Source organism: Meles meles, chromosome 19, assembly GCF_922984935.1.
Source record: "Meles meles chromosome 19, mMelMel3.1 paternal haplotype, whole genome shotgun sequence".
Taxonomy (NCBI): domain Eukaryota; kingdom Metazoa; phylum Chordata; class Mammalia; order Carnivora; family Mustelidae; genus Meles; species Meles meles.
The window spans coordinates 12,107,941-12,113,511 of NC_060084.1; positions in this window are offsets into that span (position 1 = coordinate 12,107,941).

Genomic DNA, 5,571 nt, shown 5'->3' on the forward strand with positions numbered 1-5,571 from the left:
GTCCAAAATTTAGTGTAAAGTATGTCTCAAGGCTCTCAGAAGAAGGATTTACAAATTTCTATGGAGAAATGCAATGTCAACCAAGCCACAAAAGAACTCCCACGGATGAAATTCCAAGGACTATAAACTCACAGTAAAAATACAACAAAACACACAAGGAAAAAAGGCACCGCGAGTAACAGTTGATAGAAACAAAATGCAACAGAAACAGACTCACGAAGACACCAAACACTGAAATTATGAGATGCGCTAGTTATTTTCCATTTGTTCTCCGGATTCACTCTGCATCTTTCCCCCATCCTGCTCCGTACCCTCTGTGAACTGCATTGGTGTGTTCTTTTGCTTATTGGCTGCAAATAGAGGTTACCTCGAGAGATTGGCAGGATGGAGAGGAGTGGAGTCCTGGTACTCATTCTTATGGCTCTTTCATCTTTTTTCAGCAATGTTTTGTGCTTTTCAGTGTACAAGTTTTTTCACCCATTTGGTCACGTTTATGCCTAAATATTTTATTCTTTTGGCTGCTATTATAAATGGAATTGTTTTCTTAATTTCCATTTTGTATTTTTCATGACCAAGTTACAGGAACAACTGATTGTGTGTTAGTCTTGTATCTTGCAACTCTGCTGAATTATTAGCTCTAGTAAAACAGGTGTTATGGATTCTTGGCGTTTTCTTTGTGCAAGAGATAGTTTTACATTTCCTTATCCAATTTGGATGCCTTTATTTTTTTTTTTTTCGTGACTAATTGCTCTGGATGGAACTAGTACAATGTTGAATAGTGGTGATGAGAATGGGTGTCCTTGACTTGTTCCTGATCTTAGGGGGAAAGCATCTAGTCTTTCACCATTAGGTATGAGATGTTGGCTATGGGTTTTTCAAAAATGTCCTTTATTATATTGAGGAAGTTCCCTTCTATTCCTGGTCTGATGAGTGTTTCTACCATGAAAGTGTCTTGAGTTTTGTCAAATGTTTTCTTCTGCCTCAACTGAGATGATCCTGTGGCTTTTTTCCCCTTTGTTCTATTTATGTAGTGTATTCCATTGATTTTATATGTGGAACCAGCTTTGCATTTCTGGAATAAATCCCATTTGGTCACAGCATATGATCCTTTAATATGTTCCGGAATTCAGTTTTCTAAATTTTGTTGAAGAGTTTTGCATCTGTATCCATCAATGATATTGGTTTCTAGTTTTCTTCCTTTTGGTGTCTTTTTCTAGCTTTGGTATCAGGATAAGGCTGGCTTCCTAAAATGGGTTAGAAAATATATTCTCCTTTTCTATTTTTGGAAGAGTTTGAGAAGGATTGCTGTTAATTCATTCTTTAAAGATTTATTTATTTGAGAGAGCGAATGCTAATAAGGGGAGAGGCAGAGGGAGAATCACAAGTGGACTCCCTGCTGAGCACAGAGCCTGATGCTGACCTTGACCCCATGACCCTAAGATAATGACCTGAGCCTAAACCAAGAATCAGACGCTCAACCCACTGAGCCACCCAGACACCCCACTGTTAATCCATTTTTAAATGTTTGGTAGAATTCACCTGTGAAATCATCTGACATGGAACTCTGTTGAATGGCTTTTTTTTTTTAAAGGCTTTATTTATTTATTTGACAGACAGAGATCACAAGTAGGCAGAGAGGCAGGTAGAGAGAGAGGGAAGCAGGCTCCCCGCCAAGCAGAGAGCCCCATGCGGGGCTCGATCCCAGGACCCTGGGATCATGACCTGAGCTGAAAGCAGAGGCTTAATCCACTGAGTCACCCAGGCGCCCCTGTTGAATGGGTTTTGATTACGGGTTCAATCCCTTTACATTATTTATTTATTTATTTTCAATCCCTTTACATTTTATAGGTCTGTTCAGATTTTCTATTTCTTCTTCAGTCCTTTAGGTAATTTGTGTGTTTCTAGGAATCTGTCTCTCTCTTCTAGGTCATCTAATTGGTTGGCATACATATGTTCATAGTTATCACAGTACTTTCATTTCTTTTTTTTTTTTTAATTGTGGAAAGAACATTTAACATGAGATCTACACTTTTGACAAGTTTTTAAGTGTACAGTGTGTTACTGTTGACCGTAGGTACACTGTTGTACAATAATCTCTAGGACTCATTCATCTTACTTGACTTAATTAGTAACTTCCCATATAACCCTTACCCCAGCCCCCAGCAATCACCATTCCACTCTCTGATTCTATGAATTTGACTGTTTTAGACACCTCATATACATGGGGTCATACAGTATTTGGTTTTCTATGTCTAACTTATTTCACTTAGCTCACGGTTCATCTGTGTTTTTGCCTGTTGCAGAATTTCCATCTTTTTAGGATAGCATTCCATTGTAAGTATATACCATATTTTCTTTATCCATTCATCTGTCAACAGACATTTAAAGTTTTTTTTCACATCTTGGCTAACATGAATAGTACTGAGGTCCTGATTTCAATTCTTTTGGACAAATACTCAGAAGCGGGATTGCTACATCATATGGTAGTTACACTTTTAATTTTTTTTAAAGATTTTATTTATTTATCTGACAGAGATCACAAGTAGGCAGAGAGGCAGGCAGAGAGAGAGAGAGGGAAGCAGGCTCCCTGCTGAGCAGAGAGCCCGATGCGGGACTCGATTCCAGGACCCTGAGATCATGACCTGAGCCGAAGGCAGTGGCTTAACCCACTGAGCCACCCAGGTGCCCTACACTTTTAATTTTTTGAGACACCTCCATACTGTTTTCCATAGTGTCTGGACCATTTTACATTCTCAGCAGTATGCAAGTGTTCCAATTTCTCCACGTCTTTGCCAACACTTTTTTTTTTGGATAACAGCCATGCTAACAGGTATGAGGTAATAATATCTTATTGTGGTTTTGTCTTGCATTTCCCTGTCATTAGTAATGTTGAGCATTTTTTCATATACCTGTTAGCTTTTGTGTGTCTTTTTTTGGAGAAATGTCTATTCAAGTCCTTTTTTAAAAACCAGATTATTGTAGTTGTAGGAATTCCTTATATATTTTGCAAATTTACCCTTTATCAAAATATATGGTTTGGAAATATTTTCTTCCATTCCATTGGTTGCCTTTTCACTCAGTTGGTTGTTTCTTTGGTTATGTAGAAACTTTTTAGTTTAATATAATCCTTTGTTTTTGTTACCTGTGCTCTTGGAGCCTTATTGATGAAATCATTGCTAGGATCAATGCTACAAAGATTTTCTCCTATGTCTTCTTCCAGAACTTTCACAGTTTCAAGTCTCATGTTTAAGTCTTTAATCCATTTTGAGTTGGTTTTTGTGTATGAGATAAAATAAGGGTCCGATTTCATTCTTTTGCATTTGGATATCCAGTGTTCCCTGCACTAGCTGTTGGAGAGACTATGCTTGACCTATTGTATATTCTTGGGACCTTGCCAAAGATCAGGTGACTGTGTATGTGTGGATTTATTTCTGGGCTCTCTATTCTGTTCCATTGTTCTGTATGTTGGCCTTTATCCAGTATCATAATGCTTTGATTGTGTACCTTTGTAATATTTTGAAATAAAAAAGAATGATACCGGGGCACCTGGGTGGCTCAGTGGGTTAAGCCGCTGCCTTCGGCTCAGGTCATGGTCTCAGGGTCCTGGGATCCAGCCCCGCATCTGGCTCTCTGCTCCGCAGGGAGCCTGCTTCCCCTTCTCTCTCTGTCTGCTGCTCTACTTGTGATCTCTCTCTCTTTCTGTGTCAAATAAATAAATAAAATATTTTTTTTAAAAAAGTGATACCTCCCATTTTGTTCTTCTTTCTCAAGAGTAATTTGGCTATTCATGGTCTTTTATGGTTCCATATTAATTTTAGACTTGTTTTTCTATTTCTGTAAAAAAAAAAAGACATTAGGGTTTTGATAGGAATTGCACTGAATCTGTAGATCACTTTGGGTAGTATGGACAGTTTAACAATATTAAGTTTTCCAATCTGTGAACATAGGATATCTTCCTATTTGTTTTTATCTTGTTAAATTTCCTTCTTTAGTGCTTTGTAGTTTTCCATCTTGTCAATATGTGGAATTTGGGAAACAAGGCAGAAGATCATAGGGGAAGAGAAGGAAAAAATAAAACAAGATGAAACCAGAGTGGGAGACAAACTGAAGAGAACCCCCTTTTTAAAAAAGATTTTATTTATTTATTTATTTTAAATTATTTTTTTAAAGATTTTATTTATTTATTTGACAGACAGAGATCACAAGTAGGCAGAGGAGGCAGGCAGAGAGAGGGTAGAGCAGGCTCCCTGCTGAGCAGAGAGCCCTATGCGGGGCTCGATCCCAGAACCCTGGAATCATGACCTGAGCTGAAGGCAGAGGCTTTAACTCACTGAGCCACCAGGCGCCCCTATTTATTTATTTATTTATTTGACAGAGAGAGACATGGTGAGAGAGGGAACACAGGCAGGGGAAGTGGGAGAAGAAGAGCAGGCTTCCTGCCGAGCAGGGAGAGTGTTGTGGGGCTCAATCCCAGGACCCTGGGATCATGACCTGAGCCGAAGGCAGACGCTTAAGACTGAGTCACCCAGGTGCCCCCATCAGAGACTCTTAATCTCAGGAATAAAACTGAGGCTTGCTGGAGTGGAGGGGATGGGAGGGGTGGGGTGGCTGGGTGATGGACATTGGGGAGGGTATGTGCTATGATGAGTTCTGGGAATTGTGTAAGACCGATGAATCACAGACCCGTACCCCTGACACAAAGAATACATTATATGTCAATAAAACATATACACATACACACACAATTGATTTTTCTATGTTGATTTTGTATCCTGTGACTTGACTAAATTCATTTATTCTAACAGTGTTTTTGTTAATGGAGTCTTGGATTTTCTGTATATAAAATCATGTCATCTGCAAACAGGGACAGCTTTACTTCTTCCTTTCCCATTTGGATGCCTTTTATTTCTTTTTCTTGCCTAATTGCTCCAGCTAGGATTTCCATTATTATGTTGAACTGAAGTGGTGAGAGTGGGCATCCTTGCTTTATTCCTGATCTGGAGGAAAAGCTTTCAGTTTTTCGCCATTGAGTATGACGTTAGCCGTGGGCTTGCATTATATGGTCTTTATTAAATTGAGATAATTTCCTTCTATGTCTAGTTTGTCAAGAGTTTTTATTATGAAAGAATGTTGAATTTTGTGAAATGCTTTTTTCTGTATCTATTGAGACAATCATGTGTTTTTATCTTTTCATCTGTTAATGTGGTGTATCACATTAACTGATTTTCATATGTTGAACTATTCTTGCATCCCAGGAATAAATTCTACCCGGTCACAGTGTATGATCCTTTTAATGTGCTTTTGGGCTTGATTTACTAATATTTTATTGAGGAATTTTACATCTATATTCATTAAGCATATTGCCTCTGGTTATCTTATGGTATCTTTGGCTTCGGTTTCAGGGTAATGCAGCCTCAAAAAATGAGTTTGTAAGAGTTCTCCTTCAATTTTTCACAACAGTTTGAGTATTGGTGTTAATTCTTTAAATGTTTAGTGGAATTCATCAGTGAAGCCATCTGGCCCTGATCTTTTCTTTGTTGGGAGGTTTTTGATTACTGAGCCACTCCGTAT